At 52.3% G+C, this 23,269-nt stretch overlaps 1 protein-coding gene across 6 annotated transcripts in view; it reads right to left on the bottom strand.

Annotated features, from left to right (window-relative positions):
* The window catches only part of PKNOX2 (PBX/knotted 1 homeobox 2), a 233,673-nt gene extending 213,146 nt beyond the window's left edge, over positions 1 to 20,527 (bottom strand). For 5 of the 6 annotated variants that reach the window (XM_064482193.1, XM_010986489.3, XM_064482195.1 and 2 more), the window contains exon 1: positions 20,459 to 20,527. The gene's annotated coding sequence lies outside the window, so the exon portion shown is untranslated. The remainder of the gene's footprint in view (positions 1 to 20,458) is intronic. The other variant, XM_064482194.1, reaches the window with a different exon arrangement.
* Positions 20,528 to 23,269: the final 2,742 nt, after the last annotated feature.

Raw genomic sequence — 23,269 nt, 5'->3', positions numbered from 1 at the left:
CTGTGATTCAGGGGCTCACCCAAACCCCAAGGAAAGGCTGAACACCACTCTTCTGTCAGCCAGTGTAATGGCGTAATCCCAGCCTGGGGCGGGGAGCAGGGCAAAAGGACCGAGCACCCCTGCTGTGCCCTGAGGGTCCTCCTGTAGGGACACAGGAGATTGGGGCTACAAACCTTCCTGCCTCTGGACCCCACAACCGACTGAACAGGTCTTCCCTGGAGATTAGAAAAGCTGCCTGTGTCATCTCCCAATGAGAAGCATCGGCAAAGGCCAGGGGAGAATCACTGCTCCCTAGAAAGGTGAGGGGTGGGAGCTGGCCTGGAGGTGGGGAAGGGGGTGCCAAAGATCTCTTATCAAAGGATCAGAGGGCAACCCTGGGGGCACAGGAGGAGCCGAGTGCACAGAGCTCCCACGTCCAGGCCTGCGTCGCACAGCGGCTCTCCGGTTCTTGGCTCAGAGCCCAGTGGAGCCCAGGGAGGCTCATCCAGAGGTACCGCGATTCGCCTTTGGAAAGCCCTGAGCCATCACACTGCTTCTGGCCGTTCCGCCTCCTCCGGGGCCCTGCTAGCAGTTTCGAGCTTGGAACAGCTACCAACCAGCCCTGGGATGTTGCCTTAGCAGAGGAACGGCCTTCACAGCCATTAGCATACTTGATACTCCCAATACCCCAGTGAAAAATCTATAATCCTACCCCCAGCCTGCAAGTAAGGAAACTGAGGCTTAGAAGGTTACATCTGGAACGTGCTTCATTTCAGCCTGAAATCCTAGTCCCCAGCTCTGAACTTCCGACTCTCTGCACCCAACAGCGCTGCCTCTCGTTAAGAACCTCTTTTCACCGGAAGGGACCCTGGGCCAGGTTCACACGCACAGCAAATTCCTCCCGGCTCCTGTTCCCAGGCCGGGGTCCACCTCTGCACGGGGGCTTCCTGCCCGGGTTGGAGGAGGGGGTGGGAGGGGGTCCGAGTTAGCATGGGCCCAGGACAAAGCAGCCAAGCCTCAGAATGAGGAAGCGCTGGCTGTGCAACACGCACACATTTGTGAGTTGTGAGCATCACACAGAGAGAAAGAGGCACGTAAATTAAAGTGGCCAACTTGTGTGCACACGTGTGCACTGGCACGGGCAGAAGGCTGGCTTTAAATGGTAAAAACTAGTAGCTTGAAACAGTAAAAAACCTCACCTTTGCCTCAGAAAGATGCAGGGCAACTTCACAGAGTTTTATGTGGCCCATAAATCAGAGCTGAGAAAGGGCCTCTGCAGCATTCCCCGGGACAGACGGGCTTTCCGCCACGCAGAGACGCTGTGTGGCAGCGTTACAAATGTCCCAAGCAGTTTATACACAACAGCACAGCGTGAGTTTGCTGGGGGATATTGGAGCTGGTAATTGCTATTCTAAAACTGGCCTTGTAAGCTTGAAGAAATGTTTTGAGGGGGGAAAAGAGCCAATTTAAGAGCTTTATAAAGCCATAAATGCCTTCTGAGCAAACCAAATGTAATCTATCTACAGAGACAGGCCGTCCCTCAAACTCAATGGCAGACCCTGCAGTGCTGAACAGCCCAGAGAAGTTACCCTGTAGACCCCACCGCAGCAAGTGGGTCACCTGTACGGAGACAGGGGACTGTCCCAGGTGACCCCAGTGCCTCCAAGACTCCCGTGGGCAGGGCTGCCATCAGGCTCCCTCAGAATAGTCTTCTCAGCAGAAACAACACAGCCCACCGGCAGCTCACAGCTCTGTTCCCTGCCAGCCAGTGCTGTTCCCTTTCCCCTAGACGGACCAGGCCAGTCGGCCCTGGCTTCCTACGGGTCTCCCAGGTGTCTGACCTCCCGGGCCCTCAGAAGCAGGGAGGGGCTAGAGGCTCGGGAGACATGCAGCGTCCTCCAACTTGGCCTCAGTTCCATCCAGAAAGAGAGGTTTTTGTAAGAATTACGTTAGGAAACGTATATAAAGCACCTGCCACATGGACTCCATAAAGAGCAGCTATTATTACTTTACGGTTGCTGGGACTTGTGAGAAGAGCCAGTGGGCCCTGGGCAGAGGCACCACCTTCTCCAGACCCAGCGCCAGGCCCTGGGCTCAGGTGGGAGGACATCACTGAAGGGGCCCCGCCAGCGGCACTCAGGCATGGACACCGGCTGGGTTTCCCAGGGAGACAATTCCAGCGCCTGTTTCCTGACTTAATTTGCCCTTATCTCCCCCAGCTGCCTTCAGACACATTCCTTCCCCGCAGCCCTGTCCTCCCCTCGCATGTTATGCCAGGACCCCAGAGTCCTCTGCTAACCCTGATTATCAGCTCTGAGTCTCTTTACGCTGGGGAGATGTGTGAATTTCCCCAGGTTGATGGCTAGAAAAGCCAAGACCCGCTGGACTAGAAGCAGCCAGGTTCCTACCCTCCCACCCTACCTTGTCCCTGCCAGCCTCCCACTCACGTCTCTCCCACAGCCCTCCACCACGATAATCCCACTCTCTTTTCAGATGTCAACGTTTCATAACGGAAAACAAAAGCCATATGATGCACAATTACCCACTTTCCATTGTGTTTGAACAGCTCTACTGACAGCACGAAGCACCGCACAGGAGCAGTAGAAAGGGATTCAGGATCAAGCTTCCAGTGAAATGTGTTTTCAGTTATATGTATTTTCATAGTTTTTGCAACACCTTATTAAAGTTGAAAGCTATATATAACGGCATTACCGGTGGCACTTCTCAACACTCCTGAAGTTGGGCTTCCTCACGGCCCAAAGCAAATGTGACCCAGCCGTCTCTAAGCAGGCACTTTCCCATGACCTCTTCCAGCCCCCTGAGCTGTCCCCCACTCCCCACAGCCCTACCACGACTTCTGAAGGGTAGGTCTTAGAGGTGAGGCATCCCTCTAAGGCTCTGGCAGGTGGCTCGGCAGTGACAGACGCCTTACAGCCCCAAACCAGGAGACTGAAGGTCCTCCCTGGTCCACCTCTCCCCCAAGACTCTTATGTAGGAACAACTGTGGCCTCACTGCTGTCCCCCCAAAATTATGCCAAGCAAGTTTCATCTCCAGGACTTTGCCAAGGCCATGTAGTCCTCCTGGTTGGCCCTGCTTTCTAAATGCCTGCTCATCCTTGAAAATGGTTGTAATCCATTCACAAAATATAATCAACACACAGGAGGCAGCCTGGTGCTGAGGAAAGTACAGTCTTCCCTCAGTCTCCACGGGGGATTAGTGTCAGGACCCCGCAAATACCAAAATCCATGGATGTTCAAGTCCCTTCTATTAAATGGCGTAGTATCTGCACACAGCCTAGTTACGTCCTCCCAGACACTGTACTTTAAATCAGCTCTGGATTACTTATAATACCTAATACAATGTAAATGCTGTGTAAATAGTTGTAAATACAATGCAAATACGGTACAAATAGTTACTGGCATGCAGCAAATTCAAGTTTGGCCTTTTGAAACTTTTTGGATTTTTAAAAAATATTTTTTGATCCACAGCTGGTTGAATCTGTGGATGCAGTCCCCACAGATGTGGAGGGCAGGCTATACCCTGGACTTCGATTGACAAGATCTGCGTTTGAATCCTGTCTGTGCCGTTTGCATTCGCTGGGTCACCGTGAGCAAGTCTCTTGACTTCTCTTGTCTTCGTTTTTCTGTTCATCTACAAAATAAGAGCCTGAACTACATTACTATAAGGATCCTTCCAGTCCTGGGATTCCTAAATGGATGCCTGCTAAGGGCTTCTGGGAAGTATTTCTTTAATACATACCAGGCACTTGGTGCCACAAGGAATAAAAACATGGATACAACATGGTTCCTGTCCTCAAGGAACCTGCAGTTTCATTGAGGAGAAAGCCTATGAGAACGAAAAGGGAAATTACAGCAAGTACCTCCAGCCCTCGTACAAGAGAGCAATATATGAAAAGTCATGAGGCGGTACATGATTAGATGCCAAATGAATTGTGCAGCAGTAATTGCTCTAGGCCAAGGAGTTCAGAGGAGGAGAGAGCGCTAAGGGACGGGTTGGTCACAGAACACTGTACTTAAGAGGTGGGAAATGACTCTGGGCCTGAAGGACATTTGCACTGGGATTCGCATCTGCGGGAACAGCCAAATGTGAGCCTTTCATGAACAACAGTGGTCACCAAAGTGCAGGGTCAGGGGACAGTGCATCCACTAATGAGGGTAGAAATGAGATTTCATGCAGAGAGACCAAAAGAGAGAGGACTGTAGACAAAAGTAGAGGCTGAACTGCAGAGAGTTTTAAGGACCAGACTCAGGTGTTTGCACTGTGTCGTGTGAGGCACAAGGAACCAAACAAGGGAGCATGGAGCACTGCATTTGGAGAGGACGAATCAGGCAAAGGTTTGCAGAGTGGATCAGAAGTGCGAGGACAGGAAGCAAGGAGACCAGAGAGAAGGTAATTGCTGTATTCCAGGCAGGAGGTGACAGTGTCTGCACCAGGGTGGTGGCAGTGAAGATGCAGTAACATGCCAGGCACAGAGAAGGATGGGAGGACAGCCTTGGCCTCTGAAAGTCACAGCCTGGCTGATTAGTTATTTATCACCATGTCAGGAAACTTTTGACGATGAAAGGGGAGCCGTTACAATTACACTGGGACGACAGACTTAAACCAGGACCGTCATGGGCAAACAAAGAATGAAGGAGAATTTGGGAAAAGATAGACTTCAAGGTTCCAAGCCTGTAAGACAGGAAAAGCATGGGATCTGACAGAGACAGGTGGAGGGTGGTGGCACAGAGCAACAGGGAAATAAGGGACGAAAGGAGTTTGTTGCAACTGAGTGGCCAAGCGGATTTTGAATTCTTTAAAGACAAGAACTGCATCTTATCTGAATTATCACACAGATATTTGCTACCTCAAATTGAGACAGTAAAGACCTGCTGAATCAAATCTACAGAGGACTGGCTTGGAGGGGAATAGGAGGTGGGGCTACACTTCTCCCCTTGGTTTTGTTTGTTTACATGTATGTTTTTAGAATTTCAGTTGATGTACCTCTTGGTGGGTTTGCCCCCGTGACCATCTGCAGCCCAGGGAAGTCTCATTGTGAAATGGTGATTCTAATGTGCACTGAAAACCTAACTGGGGCATCGAAATGGCCAGCACTGGCGGGCGACTCTCAGCAAATCCTGCTCCAAGCAGGATAGAAAGAGCAGGGAAGTAAAGTCACCATGTCCCTCTTCCCAATGAAATGCAGAAAATAAGGCCAAAAATTTTTAAAAAGAACAAAGAAAGGAATTTCAACGTAAAAAATCAAGACAGCAAACAGCCTTCCCCTACCCTGGGCTGATCTGGACTTTTGTGTGAGGACTCAGAAAACCTCGGACTTTTCTACAAGCAGCTGTAGACTCTCTACGGGATTCTCTATTCCAAGATCAGGCCTGCACGTCTTCCATGGCCGACATACAAGTCCACCGGCTGGGTCTTATAACACTGTCCAGAATAAGATCCTACAAAGCGCCAGTGACCCAGAAATTTGAGGCAGAAACAAAACATTGGCTATGAATTATCCAGGTGCCTGTAGCTGCAGTTACATGATAAAGCCAATCTCCCTAAGAGTGTTGATTACTACTGTGTTAACGTACAGGGTTTAGGGTAGGACAAAGTTGCCTGGCCCAGCACCTCTCCTTGAGCTACATGGACCATGCTCTCAACCTCAGAAAGGGTTGCCTCTTGGACTCTCCTGATGGACTCAACTCCATAAATCTTTCTAGCTGATATGGCAATGCCCACATCACGAAGGAAAGATGATGCTGTGGTCTGCAGTGGCCCTCAACCTTTTTTCCACTGTACACACCTGCAGTTTGCAGCAAGCTCATGTCAGTCATGCTGAATCCTTGCAACAATGATTCCCTACTGGAGACAAATCACCCCTGAAAGATGGATCCCTCAGAATGGACTGGGGCAGGGACGGGGGAGCAGTGTCTTTGAGAAAGACACTGGGGGCTACTGGGCACAGAGAACACCGAACAAAACCCCTGGAGGGAAGGACCAGGGATGTTGCTCGCTTTGTGCAGAGGTGCTGGAATCCAGCACCATAGATGGAGTGAGACTCGACAAATGTTTACTGAGCACTTCTGCTGTGCCAGGTACTGCACACAATGGTAAACAGCGAGTAACCTACCTGAGAAACTTATCCTTGGCCTGTCTTCTGAGGTCTGGAGGCCTGCGCTAGGCTAAAGCCTCAGGATGTCTTCACGGTTTGTTTCAGGTTTTAAGTGAAAGGACTGTGTAGGTGGAAAAGCATCCTACAGGTGCGGGATTTACTAAGTCCTTTTGGAAGATGCCTGCCTTGCCAGCCTCCAAGTCAAGGCCAGGGAAAGCGATCAGGTGCTCCTGAGTGTGGGGAGAAGCGGTCTGGAGGACAGAGCAGGGAACAGCAGTCAGCACGTGCAAAGTTCCGGAGGCTCAGGTCTCTACCGCACAAGGAGCCCAGGCTGTGGGCTCTACCGCGCTGGAGAAGTCTGGCTTTTCTCCCTCCAGGCTGGCTGGCTCAGTGCAGTCGGGTCTTTATCTTCCTCCACACACGCCCTTGTTTATGGCTCCCCTGTCTCTGTTTGCTCAATCCTCCCCAACCTTCGAGGCCTGGCTGTGGGGGACAGGATTTCTAATGGAAAAAGTTTAGATGCAGATGGGCCTGGGTTCTGATGCAAGCTTATCAGCTGTGTGGCCTGGCCTTTGCCCTATGTGAAAATAGGGGCTGTCATGCCCACGTTCTATAATGTGATAAGTCTGCTAGAAGGTAGAAGTGTCAAGGGTTTGGTCCACCACCCACCTCTTCCATCAGGTCTCTCCTGATCCTGCAGCCCACTTCTCTCTCCTTCCTCTGAGACACTCTTTCATTCATTCATTCACTCATTCATTTACTTATTTATATTTTTGGAGGTGGAGGTAATTAGGTTTTTTAAAACTTATTTATGCTTAATAGAGGTCCTGGGAGTGAACCCAGGACCCTGTGCATGCTAGGCATGCACTCTACCACCGAGCTATACCTCCCCCCTCTCTGAGACACTTTTATCTGTGTCTCTCACTTGGTAATGAAGCCTCTCTGTCCTGGAACATCTCCTGGGGTGAACCACCGGGTGTATTGCTATGTTAACTCATCAAATATAATATAATTTAACTTTCCATGTTTTCATGCTGCTCTCTCTACTCAAACTGTAGCTCCTTCATGTAGAGGCCAAATCTTACCATCTTTCGTCTCCCTCCATGGTGGCTAGTGCACAGTGGGTGCTAAATAAACTGAAAACAGATTTGAGGCAAACGGAGGGTCCACAGGCAACAGAGGAAAACCCCACAGGAAACAGACCACACTCGGCTTGGAGTAACGGCCCATTCGTGTTCTCTGCTCTGGGCGAGGCTGTCCCCGCCCAGACTGGCGTGTAATGAACACTCCATTGAGTGAATGAAGTCTGCTGACGCTCCCAGTCATTAAGGCCAGTAGTAGGGTGGCTAATCCAGGAAAATAGCTGATCTGAAGAAAATCACTTCTTTTTGTGAATTTTAAAATGTCTTTGGAAATGGTGTTTATCTTCTTGGTTTCAGTTATGGTGAGGACTTTGGCTTTTATTCAGTGACGAATCAAAATCATTAAGGCTTTTATATAAATGAATTTGACACTGTTCAGTTATATGATGAATTTGTTCATTTCTCATTTTTATCTCCCTCCTCTCCACCAGGGATCTGCAATCTATTTATGATTTTTATTATAAATAATAATAAACTTTCATTTCTGTTTCTCTCTCCAAGACTATAGCCAAGCTTCAGCCTGGTCTCCACTCCAGAATCTCAGACTTGGTTCTCGCGCCTCCCCCGAAGGTGCAACCTGGTCCTGATAGACTCCCTGTGCTCTTTCTCAAGCTCTTCCAAGGTGCCACTCCACCCCGGCCCCCCTGCCATCCCATCCACCAACCCCTTCCTCTCTCCCCAGGGCCTTCACATCTCCTGCCACCCACCCCCAACTCTGCCTTTTGTCTTTATTCACTTCTGTCCTCTCCCTTCAGGTCTCTGCTCCGAGTTCTCTTCTTCAGAGGCCCTTCCCTGCTCTTTCTAAAGAAAATCTGTTAAATGCTCTCATGGTTTCATGTTCTTCCCTTCAAAGCTCTGATGATTACATGTGTTTTCTCATATTTATTTGTGAGTCTTTTTTTAAATTAATGCCTCTCTTCTCCATCTGACTGTAAACTGTCAGGATAGAGGCTACATTTGCTTTTGCTCCTTCCTAGCTCGACACCGAGACAATGCCAAGAACGCCATACTAACTGAATGAGGGAATGAATTTGTGCCCCAGGCCTCCTACTTATTGGCACCCTCGGGGCACAAGGCGGGACCAGCTCAGGGCTCTCTGGGGGCCCTGTGGGTCTGAGCTTTGAGCTAAGTGGAGAGGGGGCGGGTTGGGAGGGGAAAGGACCTGAGCCCACAGAGCTCCCATACCACACCCAGCATGACACCTGGGCTATCTCATTTCCTTGTCACGGCCGCCTCTGGAGTTGAGAATTACTATCCCATCTTACAGCTGAGAGCGCTGAAGCTCAGGAAGCAAGTTCCCCTGGGTCATACTGCAAGCCTGTCTGTAGCCAGACCTAGTCTTTCTGATTCCAAAGTCTGTGCTCTTTCTGCTCTGCCCCAACTGCCGTGGCCTGGGCAGTTTCTAACCCAGCTCTGCCACCAATTTCCTGTGCGACCTTAGGCAAGTTACTACCCTCTCTGAGCTTCAGTTTCTCCATATGCAAAATACAGAGGTTGGAATAGATATCTTACGTCCTTTCAAGTTCTGAGATTTCTGACACTTTAAGAATCTATGCTTCTAAATTTATAAACTCATGTAAGGGGTGCTAAAGTACCTAGCTCAAGTTCAAGCACATAGCAGACACTTCATAAGTGTTCATTTCCTCCCTCCCTTTCTCTCTTCCTCCTTTCCTTCCCTTCCTTCCTCCCAATTCCCTGTTTCAAAGATTCTCTGCCACCTGTGCTGTCCTGGTTATTCCAGGAGGCTCAGAGCACTGCCCCCTGCCTTCCAGGAAGCCTCACCAGCTCTGACATGATGCCTCCAGCCTGTGGTCCTCACATGGCCACTCGAGCTGTACTCTCCAGAGAGGCCCATGCCTCCCTGCACCCCACTCCCTCCTGCCCCCAGCAGAGATACTTTGGTCTGTGTCCAACACTGTGGGGAAAGAGAAGGAAGTGGCCGAAAAGGAACCCACGTATCCTGAGTACCTAGTACCAGGGACTAGATCAAGCTCGTTGAACCCCTGCAAAGAGCCTTTGTTCTCCCCATTTCACAAAAGGGAAGAAACTCAGGCTCATAGGGGTTAGGAATTGCAGAAGTTCATACCTCCAGCGAGTGGTAGAAGTGGGGTTTAACCCGTACCTGTCCCACCCCGGGGCAGACACTTTGCTGGCCCAGGGATGCCAAAGCCTCGGACAAGGGTCTATTCCACATCACTGGATATTCCCTTGAAATCACCTTTTTTTTTTTTCTCCATATCTATGTAACTTTGAATTTATAGCCCAAGTGACTTAAGCCTATCAATCTCTCTCTGGCCACCCCCTTCTGCCTCTCCTCACTGCCCCCTCTGAAGTATCAGATTACAAAATAGTCACACGTTGTCCCCAGCCTCAGCCACTAACACCAAGGAAACAACTCAAAAGGCTAACTGAATCCAAGGGGAAGGGGCCAGATCTTCAGTAAATACAGTCCCCTGATGGTACCAAGAAAGAAGGCTGAGCCTTCCTCCTCAGCTCACAGCCGCTTTCCAGAAATCAGACTCAGGTTAGATGTGAATGTGGACATCCCCAGTTACCCCCGGAGATGATCAGGGCACTAGCTGGGGAAGAGTAGGGAAGAGATACCTGCGTTTTCTAAAGGCTCCTCCTGAAACTTCTGCCCTGGAGGAGTGCATTAGGATGGGCCAGGGGGATGGGGGTCTGTGGGAACAGCATCAGCTCTGCTCAGCGAAGCAGCCTGGACAGGAAACAGGTGAGAGCAAAATCCCTGGCAGGCTGTTTCTGGTGCCCACTGTCTTTCTCTCACCTTGTTCTTCCCTTGCAAGGGACGGAAAGGAGCCCCTAGGGATGGAGGGGTTGACCAGCTCCCTCTCTGGGAAAGGCCTTATCTGAGGGGCAAAACTCAGCATGAGGTCCGGCAAAGCCAGCCCAAGGTGCCTAGCATCCTTGTCTTGCTCCCTGCAATCCTCAGCTTGAAACTCGAGTCCTCCAGGATGTCGTCCAAGCCCCTGAGAGGAGCCTGTGCGCTCTGGGCTTCCTGGACTTCTCCTCCATGGCTCTGATCGTGGTTTCACTAATTATCTGCAGAACTCGAAAGCCCTCCCCTCGCCCCCAGCCCCATCAGACTGTGAACTCTATGGGCAGCGAGCCCATCTGCATCCTCACCCCCACCACTTCCGCCAGGTCTGACCTGTACAAGGTGCTCAGTAAAAGTCTATAGAATGAATGTTACCCACAGGAAGCAACCCATTGCTTGATGTGCACTGACAGACCCAGCAGAGGCCAAGCCCCCACCCCAGCAGGCCCCAGGCAGCTCCTGCACTGGACTAGATGGGAAAACACGTGGGGGACACCACTGGCACACAGTAGGCCCGCAGTTCAGGTTTGCTGACTGTGCTGGAATCTGGAAAACCACCCAGAGGGCCCCAGCCGTGGGGGCGGGGGCAGGTCATGGCAGGCCATCCTGCTAGCTTTCAATCACTTAAACAAGGTTGTCATCACTCTGAGTGAACATGGGAGGGGGTGTTTCCGTGTATGCTCGACTTTAAGCTAATAAGAAACATAGTTTGTGCCAACAGAGTTTCTCCCCCACATAATACATGCGAAGCACAGTGTAGGCGCTTTCACTTATGTTTATACAACGTGTGTAATACATCCTCGTACATCAACTCACTTGGTCCTCTCCACTGCCCTGGCAGGAGGCATTATCACTATTTGACTGATGAGGATGACAGGGCTGGCTTTTAAGTTCACGCGGTGAGTGTATGGCTGAGTCACAGCTCAAACCCAAGGCGCTGGCCTCAGTCATGCCACAACCTCATTACCCACGTCCTGTCCAGGCCAGAGCCCTAGATCTTACATGGAGCTTTGTATGAGCTGGAGCATGGGGTCTGGGGTGGGAGGGAGACGGAGCAAGAAAGCAGCAAGGAATCCAGCAAATTTCCCCCAAACACGCATCTCCGGAGAGCAGGCAGCCAGCTGGGCTAGAAAGACCACGGATCCAGATCAACACAGAACCAGCTGCACGACCTTGGGCAGATTCCCTCACCCACTCTGAACCTCGCTCTCTTTCTCGGGTCCGTGGTGATGACTGGATAAAATAAAGAAGCGAGAGCTCCCAGCACATAGTGAAGAAGCCTCCATTCCTCTGTGGCCTCGCACAGCTACTCAGAAATCACAGGGCTCAGGAAAAGTCCTCTTCTTCCCTTGATCTACATGCTGGCTGTGGCAGGCCGTGTCCTCCCTCCCCAAAAGAGTCCAGGTCCACCGAGGTCAGGCAGCATCGCCAGCACCAGGACTGGGCGAAAAGCAAGCCAGAGAAGTTCCCCTCTTCCCTGCCAGCAGCTAATGGCACTCCCCAGAGTACAGCCTGGGAATGTTCTCCCTCCCTCTCTCCCTTCCAAATCCAATGGAAATGACTTTGGAAAGTGTTCCAGGAGACCAGATGTCCAGCTTGGAAAGGGGCTTTCCTGACAATCTGGGAGTCAGCAGGAGGTAGCAGTCCCCACCTCGTTGGCACTAAGAGGCCCTAGTGACCAGGGCGCCTTCCCAAGGAGAGCTGTGCCAGTGTGAGGAACAAGCCCCGCTCCCCGGGAATGGCCTCCCGGGAGGGCCGGGGAATCCCATGGAGCTCTTCGGCCTTCCTCCAGGTCACACTCACCAGGGAGGATTCCCCAGGGGACCCCCGCCCCACTATGTGTAGCTCTCTCCTCCCAGAGCTGGGAGAGGGGCCACGAGACGGGCTCCCATCGTGGCAGCAGGGCAAGACCCCCACTGCTACACGGGCCACAGGAGAGCAGTGACTTGAGCTCTCAAACCACCGGGTTCTCCACCTGATTTCTGTCCTTGTGGTCCTCCTGGAGACTGGAGGACTCAGCAAGGCCCCTCTTAGAAGCACCTGTCTGCCCCTGCATCCAAATAAGTGAGGTTCCACTGCCTTTACATCTACCTCCTCCCATTCCCCTCCCTCAGTCAGAGTGAGGCAAGTCCTACCACTCCTGGGCTAAGTGCCCGTGGGAGCCCCACCACCTTCTCTAGACACAGGGTGCCTGGTGGTCTGGAGCACACACTTCAGCATGTACAGCCTACAGAGTCACAGAACAGTAGACCCAAAAGGGGCCTTGAAGATAACCTGGTCTAACCTCCTCACGGCATAAAATGAGGATGCTAAGATCCAAATGAGTTAAGAGATGTGTCAAAGGTTACACAGCTTGTTTTCAGTTTGATGTGTGTTTGCTTGGGCTCCCGAACAAGACTGTGCAGCTCTCAGAGGAAGGGACCCTGAGTCCCACCCAGCACACCGCTGGGCCTTCACGGAACAGTGGGCTCAGGCCATGCTTGTGGATGGATGGGAGGATCTCCAGGGAGGGCCTGGGAGTGAGAACAAGCACCTGTCACCGAGAGGCCCACGGCACACACCCGAGTCTCTCTGGGCTGCTTCTCTCTGTCCCTGACCTGGAGTTGAACTCACAACCCACACAGAGAAGGGCCTCACCTGAGAATGGGCAGGGACAGCCCTGAACTCCAGGCTTAGCACAGGCCTTGGAACAGAGCAGTACTCGGTGACAAGGGACCGCAGAGTGAGGGCTGTAAGAGGGCCCTCTGGGGGAGGGACTCACTTCCTCTCCTCCAGCACAGACCCCCTGTGCTACCCTGGAATCAGCCTAGTCAGAGTCAGCAGGCCCCACCACTAACGGGCTCAGTGTCTCTTGGCGTCGCTCAGGATGAAGAGCTGGAGGGCCACAGGTGTGAGCCCCGGGACACTCTCTTCACCCTGGGCTCCGGGCCAGCTTCCAGCCTGGGTGGCAGGTTGAGGAAGGGAGGCGGCCCTGCAGCTCTGCCACCACCCCCACTGCCACAGCAAACCACCCTCTCCCCTGCCCTGAATCCACCTCCACCTTCCGTGCTGTAACCCAAGGCTTTGTGGAGGTGAAAAAGTAGATCTTCTAGGTCTGCGATTCCATAACAGCCAGTAGGTCTCCACAGTGTTTGCCGAACAAAGATGTGGGTAACGGGGAGTGGGTTCAGGTGGTTCCTTCACAGAGACTCTCAGGAGAGGAGCAGGCGGAGCTCAGGGCCCTGTTCTCAGAGCTCAGCAAGGTGCTTGCTTCGTCTCCAAAGGCTAAAGAAAGGGCGTTTGTCCTCCCCTAAACTGCACAGTCCCCGAGGACAGGGTCTGTGTCCCTGTTTCTCCTACAGCGCCTGCCAGAACCGTGTGCCCGGCTGTCCGTTCAACACTTGTTGATGCGCCAGTGACCTGTGACGGGCCCAGGCCACGTCCTGGGGAAGGAGAGGGAAAGCGAAGGGGAGCCTGGGTCATCCCCCAACTGGAGAGGAAGCCCCACTGAGTCGGTCCTGGGTGCCAGACACCAGGCCTACACTTTGCAGATGCTCCCTCCACGACCCGAAGAGCTATGGACTTCTATTTCCCACTCTACAGATGAGGAAACTGGATCAAAGATGTCATGCAACTTGTCTAAATTCGCATGATTAGTGACCAGTAGAGCTAAACTTCCACCGCGGTTTTATCTGATGCTACGTCCACACTCTGCACTGTCTGCAGCAGGCAACTCCTTGAGCACAGGGACTGGGTGGTTACATGGGTCTGTCCTGTTTGTTTTTGCTGCTGTAACCTCAGATGCCTAGGACTGTGCCAGGCACACAGGAGACACTCTATACATATTTGCTGAATGGACGAACAAAGGAATGAATGAAAGTCTTTGCTTCTCCCTAGCAGGACAGAGCAAGGGCTGCTGATGCCAGGTTCCTAGGCTCTGTTTCCAGGAATCTTAGACAATTGTTTGTTCCTTCTCTCCACCCAGAAAAATACCCAATAAATTAAGGATTCTCCAAAGGCCACATGGTGGAGGGCTGGGTTAACTAAGCATGGGATGGGGCGGTGGTGCGTGGGGGGTTGTGCTGGGGTGAGGTGTGAGGGGGCAGAAACGAAGCATAAAATAAGCAGAAAAAGATTAGACAAGGTGAAGATTGAAAAGGTTCTCAGTGCCTTGGCCCTTTTGGGTCTGGCTCCTGCCCCACCCCAGGCTCCCTCATTCCCCATCAGGTACCCCCACTGCCTTGACTGAGCTGTACTGAAATTGGCTACGTTCCTGTTGAGCAGAGAGACTAACAGTTACGCCACCCACTCTGGCCCCATCCGAACCCTCAAGAGTCTGCTCCAGGCCCTAGGGCTAGCTGCTTTTCTCCACATTCCAGCCAAAAATAATATGGGAACGAAGCTGTTCGGTGGAGACTTAATCTAATCTTCATTGCTTCGGTTTTAAAATATCCTGCCTGGTTTAGGGTTTCTTATTACACACAGGGATGTGTTTTTAGTGAGATAGGTCTTAGCAGAACCATCCTTCTTGTAATTGGAAACCCAGGCAGGCCTGGCCTGCAGTGAGGCGTCCAAGCCAAACAGCGGATCCCCCGAAGACAACACGCTGGCAGCAAGCTCTTCCCGAGCTGCCCCAGGGCTTGCTTCTCCTCAGTGCTGGGAGATCCGGACAGAAGAGAAGCCATGCTCCGGTAGAAGGACTATGCCTTCCGACTCTTTCCACCCTCTTCTTGTATGTTCCGGCTCTCACCCCCAATCAGAATAGAAACTAAGATGCTGCCTGAGACTGCTGGAGAAGGATATGTGGAGGAAAAAATTACCCCCAGAAGTCCCCCCGAGGAGGGAGAATTAAAGGCAAGCATTCCACTGGAGCCTGTCTCCAGTACCAGGGCTCGCTTTAAAAAATCAGGCGCCGGAACGGAAGGAGTCTCCAAGTGCGTATACACTTTTGTATAAGTGCCGGGTGTAACTTCTCGAGCTTTCTGGCCCAGAATCTGCTTTGATCTGCCAGCATGGAGACTGCTAAGCGAGGTTCAAGCTGTAGCTAGCTCCAGCCCAGCACCCATCCCCCTAGCCCAACCAGATGTCGCACACCAGTCCAGGCTCTGGCCTTTTCTTCCCAATGGCAGAAAGAGAAGAGGCCAAATTTCTGATAAGTCAGATTCTGTGTTCATCTGATGCATGAAAGCCAGTCCAGTTAGCACAACTGGGAATAAGCACACTGGTTCCCCCAGCTCAACTTTAATTGCCCCTCCTGGAGAAGTGCAGGTGGATTTTGGAATCACAGAAGGGTTTTCAAATTCTAGGATATAAAGAAAGGCAGGAGTTTAGCACCTTCACTCAAGTCTAAGAACTCCTGAGAGCTGGAGGGGAAGGCTCTGGAGCCAGGCAGGGTAAAAAAGCACAATAAACAAAGTGACCTTGCTGCTCCGAAGCCTCCTTTCTCCCATCTCTTTTATAATTTAGAGTGCAGGATTCAGGTAGGAGTCACTCCTCATAGCCCAGAGAGGAATTCATGTGATATATTCCACTTTACAGATGAAGAGACCGAGATCGGAAGCTAACTGACTCACTGTAGTCATGCAGCCAGACAGTAACAGGGTATAAAACTGCCAAGTTCCCAAACTTCAGTCTAAACACCGCTCAGCACACTGACCCGCCAGCCTTGATTATTTCCCCCCTGCCTTTCCCACCAGGTATTAGATTTAATTAAATTAGCGGAGCCCCATCACAACAAGCCGGGCCATGCAGCCTGGATAGAACGCAGCCAGTGCAGCTCCTCCTTCTAAATTCTGCTGCTCAATATAATTCAGGCTTCAAAAAGTCACGGATCTCATGTGAAGTATTTTATACAAAGCATGGTGTGTTGGCTAGAATCAAGGCTAACAGTGGCTCATGGTGATTTCATTTCCCTTATAACTTCCTCTGTGGCAGTGCTTTCACCCTCTCCTTACTCTGATCTGCATCTTGTTTGATCCAACACTTTGCTTCACGTGCTGGCACCTCTGGCGACTGCATCTCACATTTATATATATCTTACAGCATGGCTGTCCTTGTGCCGCACGGCATGGGAAAAAGGAAAACTTACAACAGCGTGTCTCACCTTCCTTGAACTAATTTAGAAAATGTGCTCCAAGTTAAATAAATCAGGAACGAAAGTCTGAAATTGGAGATAGAATTTCAGAAGGGGGGTGGTGGCGCTAAATAAATAGCAAGGAAATCATGCAACATGTTGGAAGCCTATAAATTTTATAGGTTGTTTCTTTAATAAAAACAAATTCAATTGCTAACAACACAGTATTACTAAGCCGCTAACATTTAAAAATCTAATTTGGCCTGCTCTGCTGCTGTTTCTGTTGAACATTGTACTCACCCAGGGTAAGGAAGTCAGGTTGATGGGTTTGGTTTGGTTTGGTTTGGTTTCTAAACCAGGCTAATAGAGACCCCTTCTTTAAAACATAGGCTTTTTGCTTTCTAGGCATGCCTTGGTCCCTAATGAGTTACAGCCCCAGGTTGAAGATGTACATGGCAGAAAGAAATGTAACACACACTCTGGTGCACCCATAAACATCAAGGCCAAGGGAGAGGAGGTATGTTTCCAGTTAAGTTAGAACTCCATGAATTCAGGATTCTCCACTCACAAGACAGTAATTCTCCTTATTTCATCACTAACTTACTTCAAATGTGTTTATACAATTTATTGCTACTGAACTTCCAGGCAACTGGTGTAGAGTTAATGAAACCCAGCTTGGAGAAGCTTTGAGCTTTGAACAACTAACCACAGTTTAAATGGTTATGACATGCGGTCAAAGCCACAGCCCAGCCCCACTGCAGTTTCTGTGTTAGGACCTAGTCAAAAACCCTGTCATCTCACCTTTTGTGCCAAATAGATTGAAAAAGGAAAAAGCACTGAAAAACAGCCTTGCATGTTTCTTCTCAAGGTTCCTAGCCTCTCTCCCTGACATTTTAACACATCTATCTCACTGAATGCAAGGCAAAGCCCCTCCCCCAGTCCCGAGTAAATATTTTAGCTGCAGTGTGAATGGGCAGCCAGTTGAAATTCTGAAATCCAGTTTGAGTTTAATTGAACAGGGTCAGGCCTACAGAAAGCAATGTGGAGAAGGGGTGTCAGAGGGAGGCACCATGCAGCATTTAAAATCAGACTCAGTGAAAGTCCAAAAGGCAATACAGCAATGTACAGATGGCGCTGGACTTGAAAAGAAGTAAACTCGTCTTTCTGAATTATTTGGACATTGATTTTTATTAATCCTCATTGTCACATGGCGCCCTCCCCCAAGCTCTGTCCTTGTGGGAACTCCAGGAGGCTCCCTCTTTTTAAACAGGCCCATTTTGGAAGAGTAAACGGGAGGTACTGGACTTGCCAGTGCTGAACAATAAAAGCCCTTTTTGAAAGCAGCACTTTCATTAACTTAAAGCAATCTATAGACTTAAAAGCAGAGAGCAGTAAACTCCCAGAAAGGATCATAAAACAGCCAGTCTCAAGTTGGGTACACTTCAGTGCAATTTGCACGAGGCATTTTACTGTGAGCGGTGGCCGGGCCCATCTCCCTCCGGTAACCCCCTGCCCCTTATTCTGAGCAGCTTCTCTTTCTCTCGGCTTTCATGCCTTTCGCGCTCACAAAGGGGAGGCGGTGACCAGGGAGTCTCCGTGGGGTCACGGCTCCCTCCCGCCCTCAGGCTCTCGGCAGGAGAGAGAGCGCACGAATTCCAAGCCTGCAAAACAACAGCCTTGGAGCTCTGCCGCCCGGCGGACGCCGCACCCCGGGCCGCCGCGGCCACTCGTGGGTCGCGCGTCTTCTGCGTCCCGGAAGCGCCTTCTGGCTGCCCCAGCGAGGGGTGCGAGGGGTGCGAGGGGTGCGGAAAGCTAGGAGGGTGGGCCCAAGATTGCAAAGGGGCGATTTCAGATCTTCCTCCCATACACCTCCCAACACACTCTGCTTCCCTAGTTGGTCCGAAGGATAACCTCCCTCCGGAGTAGGGACTAGGCCAGAACCACGCCGGGTGCAGCGCGAGTGGGAGATCAAGAGTTCAGTCGAGGGACAGGAGACCCTCCCTACCTTCCCCCTAAAGTCCTGAAGCCTCTGGAAGGCCAGAAAGGGAGGGTGGGCCAGAGGGCTAGGGACTGAGCTTTGCGTAATGTATCTTATGTTTGGACACCATCATTTTCTGATTTGGGGAAGACCAGATAGCCTAAATCTGCCTAAAATGCGAAGCTTTCGCTTTCTAGTTGGAAGACATTTCAACACGCTAGAGGAGTCCCGGGACAAGTGGGATAAGGACAGGGGTCCCCGAGTTCCCCGCTTTCCCAGGCGGAACGTCGCACTGGCGGCCTGGCGTGTGGGCTTCCGGTACGGTCCTGGGGGGGAAGTGCAAGCAGCTCCCACGGCTCAACAGCTGGCTGCTCCGGTCCAGGCGCCCGAGTTCGAGCCCGCCGTGCCCTCCGCGGCAGCCCGGACTCCCCAGGCCGGACGCGACGCCTCACTGTTAGCGCCCCCCGCGCAGGCCGCGGCCCCTGCGGGCCACCCGCACCCGGCCCGCCGCTCTGTGCCGGCAGACCCCCAAGTGGCTTCCGGAGCCCGCCGAGCCGCCAAGGTCCGGTCTTCGGATCCACCCCGAACCCTGAAAGGCTACCCTGTCGCTTCGACCAGAACATTTCTTCGATTTGTCCGCTTCCCGCAATCTTTCTCCTAGAACGGGTCCTGCGCACCTCAAACCCTCTCCTCCAGATCCGCTTTCGGGGAGAAGCAGCAGGAATTCAGGGCTCGCCTGCCTTGTCTCGGATCAACTACTTTCGTCGCCTGCCTAAACGCTTTTCCACCCACTGAGCCCAGGGACTCGCGCGCGCGACCCTCCCCAAATTTCAAGAGCCTCAAGCCCAATAAAGAGCCGTGATCCCGTGGCTAAATCCTAAAAATGCGACCAGTTCCTTCGATTCCAGCCTCAGATGTAAACCCGTGCTCCCCGCCAACTGCTACCTCCAGCACCCCCCTGCTTTGTCGGATTCGATCTCTAAGCTACTCAGCGGCCCTTCGATCCCGCTTCTGAAAACAGCCCGGATCCTAAAAACCCAAATTCTAGCCTGGCCGTGAAGCCCAGCCCTAAGTCAAGGCTGATGCACAACCACCACGCACCCCCGCTCCACTCTCAGCCTTAGCCCGGGTCTCCCCACCGCGCAGGAGCCTCGGGCACTCCCGCTGAGATCCCCCGGAAAGGGCCGACCTCTTCGCTCATTTCTTCCTCAGCAACGGGAGTCGGGAGAGCCCCGCACGCCTAACACGAAAGAAACGCAAACTTTGCGCGGCAGACTCGGGACCCTGCCCCATTCCCCTCAGCTCTCTGCTTTGGGGCGGCTTCCGTCCCCCCTCTAACGAACTCACGCCCTAATTCTCCAGCCAGGAGGGCTCCCTATTCCCGAACCTCGTCGTGGGCCCCTACGCCTCCCCCCACCTCGCAAAGACTCCCAACAATCCGCGGAAAGCCAGTAACCCTACAAACGATCGCTCCTCCCGCGGCTAGCGTCCCTGAGCCTAGCCCCTGCGATCTCGGCTTCCCTGACCCCCAGCTCGTGCCCTGCTGTCCCCACGGGTCCGCCTGCAAACCCCCACTCGCCCTGGCTCCCCAGGCCAGGCGGGACGCGGCCGCGGCTCCTGGACTCCAGTCACCGGCCCAAGTCGGGGGCTGCTCCCATTTCCAGCCGCTGGAAGGCAGCTCCAGGCTGGTGGTGCGGGGTAAGCCCCGGCCCAAAGGGCAGCCGAAGCAGGGAGAAAGCGAACCTAGAGCCGGCTCGCCGTTCCCAGCCTCGTCCGCTGAGCGCCCAGCCCCGAGCTGCCTGCACCCGGGCTCCGGCCCGCGCGCTGGTCTCTACCCGGGTCCCCGGCGCTCCTGGCGCGCAGCTCCCCGCCCGCCCGCTAAGGTGTCTTGGGCCTGAGGCGCTCCGAGTCCGCAGCCCCGCTTCTCGCACCCGCGGACAATGCGCGCCCGGCCACGGGCCCGAGCGGGGCGAGGCGGCTGCGGCGGGGCTGCGCGCTGGCCGGGCCGGGGCGCGGACGGGCCGCGAGGCTCCGGCCGCCTCCTTCCCCGGCCTCTCCGCCACTCGCGCTGCTTCGCTCCGCGCTCTCCCGGCGCTTCCCCAGCTTCTCTGCACGCTCCCGCCGTCCCTCGCTGCTCCCTGCCTCCCTCCTCCCTGCTGCCTCCCTCTCTCTCCTCCCTGCTGCCTCCCTCTCTCCCTCTCTCCTCCTTGCCCTGTCGCAATGAATAATACTCTGGCTTGGGGACTGGAATAAAACACACGCGCTCTGAGGCAGCCGCCCGCAGCAGCAGCAGCCGCCGCCGCGCCGCCGCCGCCTGCAAAAGCGTCTCTGACATGGAAATGAATGACAGCTTACCTGATGCCAATCTTCATCAGACTGACACCGGCGTGACAACACAGCCTATACTTCCCAGCACTGCTCGGGACGTCAGCGGCACAGGGACCCGCCCCCCGGAGCCCCCCCTTCACACACCTCCCCTCTCCCCACTCCCCCTTTCTCCCCCCCATCACCCCCACCCACTCCCAGCCCCGGCCGCTTCCAAGCCGGAGCAGCCGCTGGAGTGTCTCCCTCTGCTGGAGGCTTTTCTAAGACATCGGGCGCGGGCCCGCGCCTGCTGGCGGGGAGGCGGAACAGCTCTGGAGAGAAAAGCCTCCGACTGTGAGGTTGCCTCCGAAGGAGGAACACTGCGGACCCCAAGGAATTCGGGAACACTGTCCTCATCCCCAAGTCCTCCTTGGCCCGTCAACCTAGGCAGAGTTTCAAGACATCCCGGGCTGAGGGGATGGGGATGGGGTGAAATTTTCTGTGCACCCCAAGAGAACTGCCTAGAAATTACGAAACTTAAAACTGTCAAGGAATCCTTCCCTCCACTACCCCTCCTCCCCCATCCCCACCCCTTTCCTGCCTGGCTGGCCTCATTTTTATGATTGCATTTGAATAATTCTCATTACCCTGGCCCCAGAAAAGGTACTCAGATGACACTCTGGTTAGTTACTCCTATTCTCAAGAGCTCCTTCTGCTCTGGGCTTCCTGGGGCGTTTGGTTCACGGATGGGGAGACTGTAAGGGGTGGGGCAGAGGGAGAGATAAAAGGGTCTGGAGGCTTTGTCAGTAAATCACCTCTTTGCAAATGCCAGGCAAGCCCGTTTTAAGCCCCTGCCATTTTCATTCTAAAAAGTCCCAGAGTTCTGGGGGTCCGGTGGTGTAATATACAGGGAGAGGCCAGCTGGGCAGTTTGGGCCTGGGCCTGCTATGGTGTCTTCCTCTAATTCTGGGAGGAAATTCACTTAAGCTTCTTCTAAGAGGATGATCTGCGCAAGCACGTGTGGTCATACACGTGCCTTTTTTCATTCCACAAAAATTACAGTCCTACTAAGTGCCAGGTGGAGGCACCCAGCCACCTACAGATGAAGGCTTGCTTGCTTCCACAACTTGGCGCACAGCCCTATGCATAAAGGGATGAGAAAGTCCCTTCTTCCCCCCGTAAAATTTGCTCCTTCCTCCCTGTAGAGGAGCCATTTTAGCCACAGTCAGGCAGCGATTGATCCTCTGACCCCAGCCCAGGCAGGGGGCCTGGATAAAGCCTAGACAAAGACATTGATGTAAGCAAGGAAAGCAGAGAGTGAAACCCAAGCTGGCCAGGTTTTCAGTGAAGAATCTGACCCAAGGGGTTGAAGGCTGCCCCTTCGCTCTTCCCAGGCCTCTGGGTCATTCCTCGTCTCCCTCCATCATGGGCAAGGATGAGAGCCATTAGCTGTGGCTCAGAGGAGGCAATGGAGACCTTTTTTGCATCACATCTCAGATACAGCAAATACTGTTTGCTCAGATCCTCCGAGTCCCCCCAAATCCAACCTCCAAAATTGCTTGTGGGAGGAACTTCACTGGAGCCCTCGTTGGAGACGGAGTTGAATCCTCTCACCTTCACATAGAACCTCCAAAGACTTCACTGGGTGTATTTATGTCACCCCAGCCTCTGATCTGTGGTTAGAAACTCTGGCTACTGACAGCATAATCGCTATTATATTTTATACATTGTATAATCATATAATAATAATGAATGCACTTGCCCTTTTTATGTAGTACAGACGCAGCCAGATTCTCCAGCCCAGAGGCTGGAGGTCAAACTGCCATCAACTCTCAGAGGGAAACCCTCTTCAGATACAGGAGGGGGGAGGGGAGCTCCATTTGCCCCTGCCCAGGACCCCTGGGGGGAGGGTTTCTCTCTTTCCCAAGGCTCCCAGTAAGCTGCTGCAGCTTGCAGAGTCAGAGGGGAGAATCAGGCTGAATGTAAATACTTAACCCCATCAGAGAGGTGTCAGTGAGCCGTAAATAGTACTGCAGGCAACAGCCATGCATCACTGATTCACACTTGTGACACCCCTCATTTTCTGAAATCTAGTTCGGTGCCCAACTCTTTCTTGGTACAGGAGATCCACTGCCATGAGGTATTAATTTTTGGAGTCTTTTAAAATACTGTGATTTCTCCTAATACCCTCTTGAGGCTTTAAGATGCACATTGTAATTTAAAATAAATATATCTTGCTTTGACTATTTTTGTAATTCGCAGAAGCTTAAAAAATGTTTATCCAAATGTAACCATTCTTCCTATAGTCATTTAGCACATATACTTGTCCTGTACCCACTGGAAGCTCAGCTTCGTGCTAGAGCTAAGGATAAAGAACAGAAGCAAAGAAGTTCAAGTAACAGCTCCTGTCCTCAAGGGGCTTTCATACTCATTGAAGAAGACAAAGCACTAACATATAAAACATTAAATAATAATAAGACAAAAATCCAAAAGATGACACAACTAGTAAATAAGTAATGAACAAATGAGTCGACAATACATCAAATCTCACGAGTTCTACGTCTAAATGTTGGCTCTGTCACTGAGTACAGAAGGGACAAAGTGGAAATTAAGTCTGTAGAATTCACTTCAGATGCTCCACAGTCTCTCCATCATCCTTCTGAGGATGAAAAAGAGGAAGAAGAGGGGCACACAGGTCGTGTAAGTCACCAGCATCAACATTATAACCAACCAGGCGTTCCTACCAGTCCTAGTCATCACTCTTAAATGTTGGAGTTTGTAAGGCTTGGTTCTGGGACCTCTTCTCAGTCTATCTGCCCTTGATTTGTCTTTAGTATAAGCAGCTAACAGCAGCCCAGTTGT

Source organism: Camelus dromedarius, chromosome 34 (assembly GCF_036321535.1).
Source record: "Camelus dromedarius isolate mCamDro1 chromosome 34, mCamDro1.pat, whole genome shotgun sequence".
Classification (NCBI taxonomy): Eukaryota; Metazoa; Chordata; class Mammalia; order Artiodactyla; family Camelidae; genus Camelus; species Camelus dromedarius.
Note: the sequence above shows the minus strand (reverse complement) of the source record. Positions and strands in the feature narration are given on the sequence as shown.